We start from the raw sequence: 14,844 nt of genomic DNA on the forward strand, positions 1-14,844 counted from the left end.
TGTGAAAGCTTATCACTGCACATCACTGTCTACATCTCTCCTACGACTCTCAGTCTGAGGAAGGGTCTCGACCTCGAAACGTCGCCCATTCCTTCTCTCCAGAGATGCTGCCCGTCCCGCTGAGTTACTGCAGCATTTTGTAGTCTAGCCCCCCTTGAAGTTTTATCTCAGGTTTGCAGCCTCTGCAGCTGCTGTGATTGTTTCCCCCCCCCCCCACGTGGTGTAGGAGCCGCGGGGGCAGGGCCGGCCCCGCCGTGGCAACCGTTGTTAGGGCGGGATGGGCGGCTCCAATTGGCAGAGGACGCTGTCCGTCCAAGGGGCGGGGATGTGGCTCTGATTGGTCGGTCGCAAGGAGGGGGCGGCACCTGCTCCTTTGTGACGTGAAACGAAGAGGCGGGAACAGCCGCCGCCGCTCGGCCCCGCGTCCTTTCCCCACCCCCTCCTCCCTCGCCGAGGCCGATCCTGTGGCCGGCGACACGAGGAGCCGGAGCCCGAAGCGGGCGGGCGGAGGGGGATGTCAGTGAGTGAGTCTGAGCGCCCTCTGGTCGTCCGACTGCAACGTTAACCTGGCGGCGGGAGGCCATGGTGTAACCGATCCATGTTCCCCTCAAACGCTGGCGGGGCGGTGCCAGCAGTCCCCACCGTGACGTCAGGGTGCCTGTCGTGTGTGTAGGGGGCAGGGGTACGTCACGGGGCAGGGCGGGGGTACGTCATGGGGCAGGGCTGCCCTCCTTCCTCATCCCAAACCCTCCCTTCTCTCCCTAATCCCCTCCTCTTCCACCACCCTCTCGCCTCACTCTCCTCTCTTCTCCCCTTCCCCTCACTCCCACTGTCCTCATTCCCCTTCCCCACTTGCCTCCTCACCACCCCTCCACTCCCCCCCCCCCCCCACTCACTCCCTCCGCTCCACCTGGAGCAGCGGGGAAGCTACGTGCGGATGCTCTTTGTGGACTACAGCTCTGCTTTTAATACCATCCTTCCCCACAAAGTGGTGGAAAAACTGGGGGACTTGGGACTTCCACACTCCACCTGCATGTGGATAAATAGCTTCCGGTCGGGTCGCAGCCAGAGAGTCAGAGTGGGCCATCACACATCCACGACCCTCAGCCTCAGTACCGGCTCTCCACAGGGCTGCGTGCTGAGCCCCCTGCTCTACAGCATCTACACACATGACTGCATCCCCGGCCACCACAGCAACACCATTGTCAAATTTGCGTATGACACTACGGTGGTGGGACTCATCTCCGGGGGGGACGAGTACGCCTACCGGGATGAGGCGGAGCAGCTGACAGTGTTGTGTGGAGAAAATAACCTGCTCCTCAACACCTTAAAACAAAGGAAATAATAATAGACTTCAGGAAGAATAAAACGGACATGGTACCATTAATTATCAGAGGGGACTGTGTGGAGAGGGTAGCGGATTTCCGCTTCCTGTGAATCCATATTGAGGAGGACCTGACGTGGAGCGTGAACACCTCTGCGCTGCTGAAAAAGGTCCAGCAGAGACAGCACTTCCTGAGGGTGCTCAGGAAAAATAACATCACTCAGAGACTGCTGCTGTCCTTGTATCGGTGCTCCATTGAGAGCATCCTAACATACTGTGTATGCGTATGGTACACCAGCTGCACAGCAGCTCAGAGGAAAGCGCTCCAGAGGGCCATTGACAACGCCCAGAGGATTGTCAGCTGCCCTCTCCTTACCTTGGAGGACTTACACAGTTCCCGCTGCATTTGCCCACTCACCCAGCCTATCCAAGTCACCCTGCAGCCTCCTAGCATCCTCCTCACAGCTCACACTGCCCCCCAGCTTCGTGTCATCCGCAAACTTGGAGATGTTGCATTCAATTCCCTCGTCCAAATCATTAATATATATTGTAAATAGCTGGGGTCCCAGCACTGAGCCTTGCGGTACCCCACTAGTCACTGCCTGCCATTGAGAAAAGGACCCGTCTATTCCTACTCTTTGCTTCCTGTCTGCCAGCCAGTTCTCTATCCACATCAATACTGAACCCCCAATACCGTGTGCTTTAAGTTTTTATACTAATCTCTTATGTGGTACCTTGTCGAAAGCCTTCTGAAAGTCCAGATATAACACATTCACTGGTTCTCCCTTATCCACTCTACTAGTTACATCCTCGAAAAATTATATAAGATTCGTCAGACATGATTTACCTCTCTGTGTCCCTCCCCACCACTCTCTCTTATCTCCAGGCTGAACAGTGTCGGTCTCACAGATTCTGGAGCCGAGGATCTCGTCTCCGCTCTCAGTACAAACCGCACGGTGACCTGGGACACAACTCCCTCACAGACAGATCTATCCCCGCTCTCCGCTGCCTCACACTGAACCACCCGAGACTGGAGTGGATCAAGTGAGTGTTTGTGTTAATGTTTAATGTGATAAAATATCAGGGGATCCGCGGGCTTCTCCTGTGATTTTGTTTTGTAAGTGTTGTTGAAATATTAACCCCAGTCCCTGTTATTGACACTGTTGTTTCATCTGTTTATTTCCTCTTTATTCCTCGACTTGATGCAGGCTGGGGGAGAATACGTTCAGTCCTACCGAGAAGAAGGAACTGAGGTAGGTGCAAGAACCCAAACCCAGACTGAGAGTGGACGTGTGAACATCTCGGGGTGTAAACGTCACCGCCCTTGGGACCGGAATATTGTTGGCCGATTCCCCGCCCTCCCCTTTAAACGGCCGCCCTCCCCTTTAAACGGCCGCCCTCCCCATTAAACGGCCGCCCTCCCCTTTAAACAGCCGCCCTCCCCTTTAAACCCCAACGCTTCTCGAGCCGGCCGGGCTGTGATGTCAGAGGCGACCCTGCCTGCTGTCAGGTGACCCGGGTACGCGGCGCTGCTGCTGATGCCGTATATCCGTTGCTGCCCTCCAGTGGCGGACGGGGGGATTGCAGCAGGACCTGCAGGATCCCGGATGCAGGGCCGGATTTAGATGAAGAGAGGCCCGAAGTTGTTCCATTTGTGAGCCCTCCCCCCCCAAACATCCACCCCCACGACTAGAGGAAGATTGTCCACCAGATTGACACATATTTGCAGCCGAGCGTGGCCAATGAGATAAAGGGCTGGAAAGCTGCCCTTTATTTATATATGCATATATTTATTGCCAATGCCAGTGGCGAGTTATTGGCTTAAAGCACTATTATTCTGAAATGGAGGGCAAGGAAAACTACTGAAGGTAAGGGGGAGGTGCAGCGAGACCTGGGCGTCCTTGTACACCGTTCACAGGAGATGGAAACCCTGCCGACTTTTAACGTACTTCGGTTTCTTTTCTGTGGGGGGAGGGGGCGATCGGGGGGAAATGTTTCAAGTTCCTACATTCCTGGAGATGTGATCAATTTTCGGATCACATTCTCCGGACTCTGCGGCCTACCATCGCTGGTGCTGGAGGCCTCCTCGGATTGTCTTGAGCTCTACCGCGGAGCACGGTCTTAGCATCGGAGCGGATCCCTTGCCGCCGGTGCCTGTGGAGTCCGGATTCTGGAGGATCATATAGAAACATCTAAAATTGCAAAAGGACTGGACAAGCTGGATGCAGGAAAAATCTTCCCAATGTTGGGCTAGTCCAGAACCACGTGCCACAGTCTTAGAATGAAGGGGAGGCCATTTAAGACTGAGGTGAGGAAAAACGTTTTCACCCAGAGAGTTGTGAATTTGTGGAATTCCCTGCAACAGAGGGCAGTGGAGGCCAAATCACTGGATGAATTAAGAGAGAGTTAGATAGAGCCCTAGGGGCTAGTGGAGTAAAGGGATTTGGGGAGAAGGCAGGCACGGGTTTAGATTCAGATTCAGATTCATCTTTAATTGTCATTGTCAGTGTACAGTACAGAGACAACGAAATGCAGTTAGCATCTCCCTGGAAGAGCGACATAGAATATAATTTCAATAAATAAATCTATTTACATGCATACCGTCATAGTGTTTTTCCTGTGGGAGGAGTGTCCGAGGGGGGGAGGGGGGGGGGGGTGATTGGCAGTCACCGAGGTACATTGTTGAGTAGTGTGACAGCCGCAGGGAAGAAGCTGTTCCTGGACCTGCTGGTCCGGTAACGGAGAGACCTGTAGCGCCTCCCGGATGGCAGGAGGGTAAAGAGTCCATGGTTGGGGTGAGAGCAGTCATTGGCGAAGCTGAGCGCCTTTCGCAGACAACGCTTGATTTGGACAGACTCAATGGAGGGGAGTGAGGAACCGGTGATGCGTTGGGCAATTTTCACCACCCTCTGCAGTGCTTTCTGGTCGGAGACAGAGCAGTTGCCATACCATACTGTGATACAGTTGGTAAGGATGCTCTCGATGGTGCAGCGGTAGAAGTTCACCAGAATCTGAGGCGACAGATGTACCTTCTTCAGTCTCTTCAGGAAGAAGAGACGCTGGTGAACCTTCTTGACCAGAGTTGAGGTATTGTGGGTCCAAGAGAGGTCATCGGAGATGTTGACCCCCAGGATCCTGAAGCTGGAAACACGTTCCACCTCCGTCCCGTTGATGTGGATGGGGGTGTGCGTGCCGCCCCTAGACTTCCTGCAGTCTACAATGAGCTCCTTGGTCTTCTTGGAGTTAAGGGCCAGGTTGTTGTCAGCGCACCATGCTGCTAAGAGCTGGACCTCCTCCCTATAGGCCGACTCATCGTTTTTGTTGATGAGGCCAATCACCGTTGTATCATCTGCATACTTAATGATGGTGTTAGTACCATGTACAGGTGTGCAATCGTAGGTGAAGAGGGAGTAGAGGAGGGGGCTCAGCACACAGCCCTGTGGAACGCCGGTGTTCAGGGTGAGGGTTGAAGAGGTGCGGTTGTCTAACCTAACAGACTGGGGTCTGTTGGTTAGAAAGTCCAGTATCCAGTTGCAGAGGGAGGGGTCGATGCCTAGGTTACCGAGTTTGGTGATCAGTTTAGAGGGTATAATGGTGTTGAATGCTGAGCTGTAATCGATGAACAGCATTCTTACGTAAGTGTCTCTGTTGTCGAGGTGGGAGAGAGCGGAGTGAAGTGCCGTTGAGATGGCATCCTCCGTACTCCTGTTCTTGCGGTAGGCAAACTGATAGGGATCCAATGTGGGGGGTAGGCAGCCTTTGAGGTGTGCCAGGACCAGCCTCTCTTGGTGATGATGGGCGTAAGTGCAACTGGGCGGAGGTCGTTGAGGCTTGCCGCAGTGGAGTGTTTTGGCGGTGATGGCTTTAAGGCACGTGGGGACAACTGCTTGGGCAAGTGACAGGTTGAAGATGTCAGTCCAGACGTCTGTCAGCTGCGCAGCACATGCCCCGAGCATGCGCCGGGGATGCCGTTAGGGCCTGCAGCCTTACGTGCATTAGTCCTAATCAGTGCCACGTACACGTCGTAGGGGGTGAGTGTGAGGGGTTGGTGATCAGCAGGGAGCACATCCTTGATGGCTGTCTCTAGATTGTCCCTGTCGAAGCGGCCATAGAAGTGGTTAATCTGCTCAAGGAAGGAGGCGTCGCTGGATGTGGTGATGGTGTTTACTGATTGGGGACGATCATCCATGATCACAATGAATATTGGTTCTGGCTCGAAGGGACGAATGGCCTTCTCCTGCACCTCTTTTCTACGTTTTTGTTCTCAACACCATCACCCACTCGCCCTATCGCCCCTACTGAACCCTCCACACACTTCTGAACCATTTCTGCACTCTTCACACCCCCTCACGTTCCTGAACCATCGTGAATCATTTCTTACCACACCCTCCTGAACACTCTCTGCACTATTAACACTCCTCTCCCTCCAAACCCATCCCCGCACTCCCGAACCGGTCTGCTCCCTCCAATCCTGAACACCGCCCCCACACCCACACTCCTCGACCATCTCTGCATGGCTTACCCATTGTCTTAAACTGTGGCCCCTGGTTCTGGACTCCCCCAACATCGGGAACATGTTTCCTGCGTTTAGCGTGTCCAAACCCTTAATAATCTTATATGTTTCAATAAGATCTCCTCTCAGATTCCAGAGTATACAAAACCAGCCGCTCCATTCTCTCAGAATATAACAGTCCCGCCATCCCGAGAATTAAGCTTGTGAATCTACGCTGCACTCCCTGCACTCGTCAAATTAGGGTACCAATACTGCACACAATACTCCAGGTGTGGTCTCACTAGGGCCCTGTGCATCTGCAGGAGGACCGCTTTGCTCCTGTACTCGATTCCTCTTGTTACAAAGGCCGACATGCCATTCGATGTCCTCACTGCCTGCTGTTACTGCATGCTTACATCCATAGACTGAGGATATGACATGGGCATCACACGCCTCAGCACTCGTGAGTAAGGCAAGGCAGCGACTTTACCACCTCAGGCAATTGAGGACATTCAGAGTGTCTCAGAGGATCTTCCAGTGCTTCTACGCAGCGGCGATGGAAAGCATCTTGTCCGGGAACATTACCATCTGATTTGGGAATTGCTCTGCCAAGGACAAGAAGGCTCTGCAGAGAGTAGTGCGTTCGGCCGAACGCACTATGGGAACTTCACTTGCCCCCCTGCAGGAACTATACATCAGGAGGTGCAACTCCAGAGCCAACAATATCATGAGAGACCCCTTCCACCCCTGCAACGGACTGTTCCAGCTGCTACGGTCAGGCAAACGCCTCTGTTGCCATGCGGTGAGAACGGAGGGGTTGAGAAGGAGTTTCTTACCAGAGGCCATTCGGACTGTAAACGCCTATCTCACCAGGGACTAGCTCTACTGAACGTTTTTCCTTCCATTATTTATTATGTAAAAGAATATGTGTGTTATGATTGTGTTTATAGTTTGTTTGGTTGTTTGTCTTTTGCACAAAAGTCCGCGAGCATTTCCACTTTCATTTCACTGCACATCTCGTATGTGTATGTGACAAATAAACTTGACTTGACTTGACTTGAACAATAACCCCCAGATCCCGTTGTACTTCCCCTTTTCCCAACGACGCCATTTAGATAGTAATCTGCCTTCCTGTTTTTGTTACCAAAGTCAATAAACTCACAGTTATCCACATTAAAGTTCATCCGCCATGCATCTGCCCTCTCCCCCAACCTGTCCAAGTCACTATGCATTCTCAGAGCATCCTCTTAACAGTACACATTGACACCCAGCTTTGTGTCATCTGCAAATTTGCTAAAGTTACTTTCAATCCCTTCATCCAAATCATTGATGGATATTATAAATAACCGCTGTCCCAGCACCGAACCTCGTGGTACCCCACTAGTCACTACCAGCCATTCTGAAAGGGACCCGTTAATCCCTACTCTTTGTTTCCTGCCTGCCAACCAATTTTCTATCCATGTCAACATTCTAACCCCCTCCACAGTCCACAACGCATCCGCACAGCCATGAACCATCTTTGCACGATCACTCACCCTAACCCTACCCACCCCCCCCCCCCATCTCCTGTCTCATGCACCCTTTCTACATTTTAAACATTCCATCCCGACCCTCCTCATCCCTTTCTGGGATGAAAAAAAACAGTTCCCATCCACCTGAAGCCTCTGCACCCTGCACACCCCATCAAATGGTGAAAAGCCTGCATAGTGGATGCGGAGAGGATGTTTCCACCAGTGAGAGAGACTATGACCAGAGCGCACAGTTTCAGAATGAAAGGTCGTAACTTTAGAATGGGGTTGATGAAGAATTTCTTCAGCCAGAGGGTGTTGAATCTGTGGGATTCATTGCCACACAGATCAATGGATATATTTAAGGCGGAGCTTGACAGCGGGTGCGGGTGTCAGGTGCTGTGGGGCGGAAGCTGGAAAATGCGGTTGTGAAAAACAGAAACATAAATAAATAAGTGCAGAAGTAGGCCATACGGCCCTTCGAGCTAGCTCGCCATTCAATATGATCATGGCTGATCACCTAAAATCAATCCAACGTCGTACTTTCACCAACATCCATTGAGTCATTTAATCCTAAGTACTAAATCTAACACTCTTGAAACTCTCTGTGACTTGGCCACCACTGCTTTCTGTGGCAGAGAATCCCACAGATTCACAACTCACTGGGTGAATACTTATTTCTTCATCTCTGTCCTAAAAGGCCTCATATTCTTAAACTATGACCACCTGTTCTGAACTTCCCCAATATCCGGTACATGTTTCCATCATCTAACCTTTCAAATACTTTAAGAAGGTATATATGTTTCTATGAGATACCCTCTCATCCTAAATTCCAGTGAATACAAACCCAGTCGACCCATTATGTCATCATACATCTGTCCGGCCATCCCGGGAATTAACCTGAACCGACGCTGCACTTCCTCAACACCCATAATGTCCTTCCTCAAATTAGGAGACCGAAATTGCACATAGGTGTGGTTTATCAGGGCCATGTACAAATACAGTAGGATCGTCTTGCACTAAACTCAAATCCGCTCGAAATGAAGGCCAACATGCCACTAGCTTTCTTCACTGCCTGTTGAACCTGCATGCCTACTTTCAGTGACTGATGTACAAGCTCGCCCAGGTCTCGTTGCACCTCCGTTATTCTTAAACTGACACCATTCCGATCATAATCTGTCTTCCTGTTCTTGCCACATAAAGCTCACAATCATCCACATTATACTTTTAGGATTTCCTCAGAGGAGATGAAGGCAAAATAAGATACATTCCAGGCAAGCAAAGTGTGTGGTTACCAGCGTCGGTGGGATTCTGGGGTTAAGGATAAAATCTGATGAGCTGTGATTACATTGCGTGGCGAGGTAATGTGTAATGGCCAGTTTAGTCTGAGGAATTAATTCCTCCACCTTTGGTCGCCGTCCATCTTGAAACTGGGCACCAGAAGCCCCGAGACAATGCCAGGGATTTGAGACCACCGTGTTCAATGAAGCGTTCTGAAGTGAATCAAACAAGTAACTTGAAGTACAGAGTAGGATCTGATGAAGTGTTAAACAGTATTCCCTTTGCTGGAACAAAGCCGCTCCCAAATGCCATCCCACAATTCTTATTATTTGGTGTTTCGCAACCGTAATTAAACAAATATCCACACCGTGTTAACAACGTGGATTTCACTACGCTGGTGTAATCTGTTTACGAAAAAATAAATCATAATCTCTATTTTTAACTCTGTTGAAACTTCACTGTCCCGGTGGAGACGGTAAATGGTATAAAATTCCCGGGATATTTCTGCCCCAGCATTTCATTCCTGGACATTACAGGACGTGGCATGGAGCAGAAAATAATAGACACATATCATAATGTGGAGAAAATCTGGTACGTGATCATTGTCATCGTTGGACTCCCTGGTAAGTGAGCAGAATCATTATTTTTTTATAAATCCGCATCTTAATGTTTTGTCCTGATTCTGATCATTTTTACAAGTTTCCCGAATAATGATCGTTGTACAGTAATGTCAGTGATAGTAATACCCACCTTTGAATATACTGAATTAATGCCGAATTTAATATAGCTTTTTCTCCGTGCTTCCTGATCTTCCTGATATAGTAGTGGCTAGAGGATCTGCGGTGACGGAGGAACTAAAGGAAATCCACATGAGGCAGGAAATTGTATTGGGTGGACGGATGGGAGTGAAGGCTGATAAATCCCCGGGGCCTGATGGTCTTCATCCCATGGTACTTAAAGAAGTGGCTCTAGAAATCGTGGATGCATTGTTGATAATTTTCCAATGTTCTGTAGATTCAGGATCAGTTCCTATAGATCGGAGGGTAGCTGATGTTATCCCACTTTTTAAAAAAAAGGCGGTAGAGAGAAAACAGAGAATTATAGACCAGTTAGCCTGACATCGGTGGTGGGGAAGTTGCTGGAGTCAATTATAAAAGATGAAATAGCCGCACATTTGTACAGCAGTAACATTATCGGTCCGAGTCGGCATGGATTTACGACGGGGAAATCATGCTTGACGAATCTTCTGGAAATTTCTGAGGATGTAACTAGCAAATTGGGCAAGGGAGAGCCAGTGGATGTAGTGTACCTGGATTAGTGGGCAAAATAAGGGCACATGGTATTGCGGGTAGAGTGCTGAAATGGATAGAAAATTGGTTGGCAGATAGGAAAAAAAGAGTAGGGATTTACTTGTCCCTTTCAGAATGGCAGGCAGGGACTAGTGGGGTACCGCAAACCTCGGTGCTGGGACCACAGCTATTTACAATATACATCAACGATTTGGATGAAGGGCTTCATGGTAAATTTAGCAAATTTGCAGACGACACAAAGCTGGGTGGCAGTGTTAACTGTGAAAATATTCTGTGAGAATGCAGGGTGACTTGTACAGGTTGGGTGAGTGGGCAGATGCATGATAGATGAAGCTTAATGTGGATAAATGTGAAGTTACCACTATGGTATCGAAAACAAGAAGGCAAATTATTATCTAAATGGCGTCAAGTTGGGTAGAAGGGAAGTGCAACGGGATCTGGGGGGTCCTTGTTCATCAGTCTTTGAAAGTAAGCATGCAGGTACTGCAGGCAATGAAGAAAGCGAATGGCAAGTTGGCCTATTATAACAACAGGAATCGAATATAGGACCAAAGAGCAGCAATAACCTATGTGCCGGTGACCTTAACATCTGCTGTTGTTAAGTGTCTCGAGAGTATTCTGAGGGTAAGGTTATACAGGCATTTGAATGGACAAGGGCTGACCAGGGATAGTCAGTGTGGTTTTGCCCGTGGGAGATTTGTGCCTTACAAAGCTGATTGGATTTTGAAGACATGATCAAAAAGGTTAATGAGGGCCGAGCTGTAGATGTTGTATACATTGAATTCAGTAAGGCGTTCGACAAGGTTCCGCATGGAATGCTGCTCTGGAAGGTTAAATCGCATGAGATCCAAGGAGAGATTGCTGAATGGATAGCAAATTTGCTCCAAGGAAGGAAGCAGAGGGTGATGGTGGAAGGTTGCTTCTCGGACTGGAGGGCTGTGACTAGTGGTGTGCCTCAAGGTTCGTTCCTGGGCCCGTTATTGTTTTTCATCAATATCAATGATTTGGATGAGAACACACGGGGCAAGATTAGCAAGTTTGCTGATGAGACAAAAGTGGTTTTGCAGTTAGTGAATATGGTTGTGAACGATTACAGCAGGATCTGGATCAATTGGCCAGTTGGGCGGAGGAATGGTCGATGGCATTTAATACAGAAAAGTGTGAGGTGTTGCATTTTGGGACGTCTAACAAGGGCAGGACCTACACAGTAAATGGTAGGCATCTGGATAGTGTTGTAGAGCAGAGGAATCTAGGAGTGCAGGTGCATGGTTCCTTGAAGGTCGATTCGCAGGAAGTTTGGCCTTCATCAGTCAGAGTATTAGGCATAGAATTTGGGAGGCCATGTTGCAGTTGCGTAATACGTTGGTGAGAACGCATTCAAGAATATTGTGTCCAGTTCCGGGCACCATGTTGTAGGAAATATATTGTCAAGCTTGAAAGGGTTCTGAAAAGATTCACGAGCATATTGCCACGACTGGAGGTGTGAGCTACAGGGAGGGGTTGAATAGGCCGGGTCTGTATTCCACGGAACGCTGGAGGATGAGGGGAGATCTTATAGATATTCACAAAATCATGAGAAGAATAGATCGCATAGATGCAGCGTCTTTTGCCCAGAGTAGGGGAATCGAGAACCAGAGGACATAGGTTTAAGGTAAAGGCGAAATGATTTAATATTAATACGGGGGGGAACCTTTCACACGAGGGGTGGTGGGCAGACGGATCAAGCTGCCAGAGGAGGTAATTGAGTCTGGGACTATCCCGTCGTTTAGGGAACAATTAGACTGGTACATTAATAGGACCGGTTTGGAGGGATAGGCCGAGAGCAGGCAAGTGGGACAAGTGTAGCTGGGACATTGATGGCCGGTGTGGGCGACTTGAAGCGAAAGACCTGTTTCCACACTGGATCACTCTATCACAATGACTCCAATGCCCAGTATCAGTTCACTTCTCTTTCTGCAGTGAACCTATTGGCGATTGTGATCCTGGCCTGGGGAAAGTGCGGCCTCTCCACCTGCACCACTCGCTACCTGGTGGCCATGGCAGCTTCCGATCTACTGGTCATCATCACCGAGGACATCTTGTATCACGTCCGATACCATTACTTTCTGTGGAGTTTCCTGACCATGACCCCTGGGTGCCGTACTATCATTATGCTGAAGGCCGCAGCTCGAGACTGCTCTGTCTGGTTCACCGTCACTTTCACCTTTGATCGGTTTGTCGCCATTTGTTGCCACAAGATGAAAACAAAAATTTGCACCGGGAAAACTGCAGCTACGGTTCTCGCAACAGTCGGCGTTCTGTTCTGTCTGAAAAACGTTCCCCTCTACTTCATATATGTACCCTTTGTGATCATCGACAATGTCCCATGGCGCTGTAAAAGGATGGTCAGTTATCATACTGACCCCGGATGGGTGGTGTATGAGTACCTCGAGAGGATTTTGACTCCGATCGTCCCTTTCATTGTAATTCTCATGCTCAATGGTCTGACAGTCCGGCACATTTTAATCGCCAGCCGGGGCCGTCAGCGGCTGAGGGGTCAGAGCAAGGGGTTGGACCGCACTGACCCCGAGATGGAGAGCAGGAGAAAATCAGTGGTATTACTCTTCGCCATCTCCGGAAGCTTCATCCTACTATGGATGACGGTTGTATTATACTTCGTCTACAATATATTCAAAGGAGCTTCAGATGGTCCGAATGTTGCTGCTCACATCGTCAGCGACTTCTCGCAACTCCTGAGCAATCTCAGCTGCTGCACGAACACATTTATTTACGCGGTCACCCAGTCTAAATTTAGAGAGGAGGTGAAGAGGGCGGTGAAATATCCGTTCACTTCCGTGCTTCGGCTCATTAATAAATCCGCGCCCCCCATGACAGCATCCTACAGGTGTCCGCAGTCTCTGGTTGCTTAATAAACACACACCTGTTTTGGACAGTATCTTTGGTATCTATCTATCCATCCATCCATCCATTGATCTATCTATCTATCTATCTTTTGATAATGAATATTATTTATATATATATATATAAATATAAATAATATTAATTATCAAAAGATAGATAGATAGATGGATGGATGAATAGATAGATACTAAAGATTCTGTCCAAAACAGGGAGAGGGAGGGAGAGGGAGAGGGGCAGGGATAGGGAGAGGGAGAGGAGGGGGAGGGGGGTGAAGGGGGGAGGTGGGGAGGGGGAATGGGAGAGAGAGAGATGGTCGGCGAATCTTCTTCCTCCTATCTCGATCGCATCTCTCCGGCGAGCTCTCTCTCCGCGCTCGCTCTATGCGCTCTCGCTCGCTCTCCTCGCTCGTCGCTCTTCTGCGCGCTCTCATCCGCTGCGCGCCCTCTAGCTCTCTCTCGCTCTGCTCTCGCGGCTCTCCTCGCTGCCGCGCTCGCCGCTCGCGCTCGCGCTCTGCCGCGCTGCGCGAGCTCGCCTCGCTCTGCCTCCCGATCGAGCCAGATAGAGAGAGGTAGATGTGTCTCCCCATTGGAAGCTGACATCACACAGAGGCTGGACACCCAACACAATATTCCACCTCTCCACCAGTGTCAATATGGCTGGCCAGTGGGGGGGGGGCTTTCTGTTGCGCTAGTATGAGTGTTGTGGGTCGAAGGCACTGATTTCCAGAGGGCTAGTATGGAATTTGTGGGCCAAATGCATTATTGGGCTGGCAGCTCAGTCACTGAGGGCTGGCAGTACAATCAATCGGACCTGGCAGGCTGGCGGCTGAGAAACTGCCAGAAATTCTCCCTAAAACAGGTGACAGACTGTAAGAGAGAAGGGGGAAGAGGGTGGACTGAATGGATTATTGGGCTGGCAGTTCAGTCACTTATGGCTGGTGGGCTGGCAGCTCACTAACTCACGGCTCGTGGGCTGGCAGTGAAGTCACTCACGCCTGGTACGCTGGCAGTTCACTCAGTCACCCCACCTACCTTCACCCCTCCCCCCCCCCCCCACTCTGCTCCTTGCCATTCCCCTCCCACCTACACATTCAGTGCATCTCCCCACAACCTCCCCCCCATGCACTCTTAGTGGCTCTCCCACAGAGCAGCCATTCCTGCCCATTAGGTTCTATTGTGATGAGGAACACACAGCATTAAAAGTGCAAAAAGGTTTTATTAAAGTTTAAAATGTGAATGACTTAAAATATAAGAACAATTTAAATTTTAAAGATGAGATTTCTTAAGTTCGTACTTGTTGTGTGTCTTGTTGTGCCTTGTTGTGTTCTGCTGCTCACTGCCTCTTGATGACTATTTCCTGTTGATAAAAAGAGACAATTTTAATATAGAGAAAGTCAGCGGTCAAATTCTAAGAAGGAAAATCTGAGAATTTATCTCAGAAGTCATCATTCAACGAAGCACACTTTTAATGACAACATTCTTGGTCGATGTTCCATCCTTCAGGAAACCTTTGACATTTCCCTTCACATTTATGTTGAGCTAGTATGTTGGGATGAATGTACTGGTTTCCAGAGGGCTAGTATGGAGTTTGTGGGCGGAATGGATTTTTGGGCTGGCAGCTCAGTCTCTGAGGGCTGGCAGCTCAGTCATTGAGGCCTGTACTGGCAGGGGGCACCAAAATACTTAGTGTTGCTGAAGACATCTGGAAGAGTTCTGTCCACAACTTCAAATCGTTCTCTCCTAATCAATGGACATTCATCCCAAACAATGACTTTCACTTGCCTCGTGAAATGTGCCGTCTTAGAGTTCTGCTCGATGTTGCACAATGTATCCTCGGCCACTTGGATGGGTAACTTGAATCGAGAATGTGTAGTTCTTCCACCAGGCATTAACGTAGCTGCTATCGCAGAGGATTCTACAGCAATAGCCACATCACCTTGACCTCTAATGTTTCCTGACATGACGTTGAAAAAGCTTAAAGACAATTTCAGTTGTTAATGAACACTGAAGATGTTGTGCAAAACATTTT

The 14,844-nt window shown here is 49.5% G+C and overlaps 1 long non-coding RNA gene across 1 annotated transcript in view; it reads left to right on the top strand.

Annotated features, from left to right (window-relative positions):
- The window catches only part of LOC116969010, a 43,896-nt gene extending 31,170 nt beyond the window's left edge, over positions 1-12,726 (top strand). The window contains exons 4-6 of the long non-coding RNA XR_004410588.1: positions 8,795-8,802; positions 10,812-10,817; positions 12,714-12,726. This is a non-coding gene — a long non-coding RNA (uncharacterized LOC116969010). The remainder of the gene's footprint in view (positions 1-8,794; positions 8,803-10,811; positions 10,818-12,713) is intronic.
- The last annotated feature ends 2,118 nt before the right edge of the window (positions 12,727-14,844 follow it).

The sequence above is a fragment of the Amblyraja radiata genome, assembly GCF_010909765.2.
Source record: "Amblyraja radiata isolate CabotCenter1 chromosome 42 unlocalized genomic scaffold, sAmbRad1.1.pri SUPER_42_unloc_2, whole genome shotgun sequence".
In the NCBI taxonomy this organism is placed as follows: Eukaryota; Metazoa; Chordata; class Chondrichthyes; order Rajiformes; family Rajidae; genus Amblyraja; species Amblyraja radiata.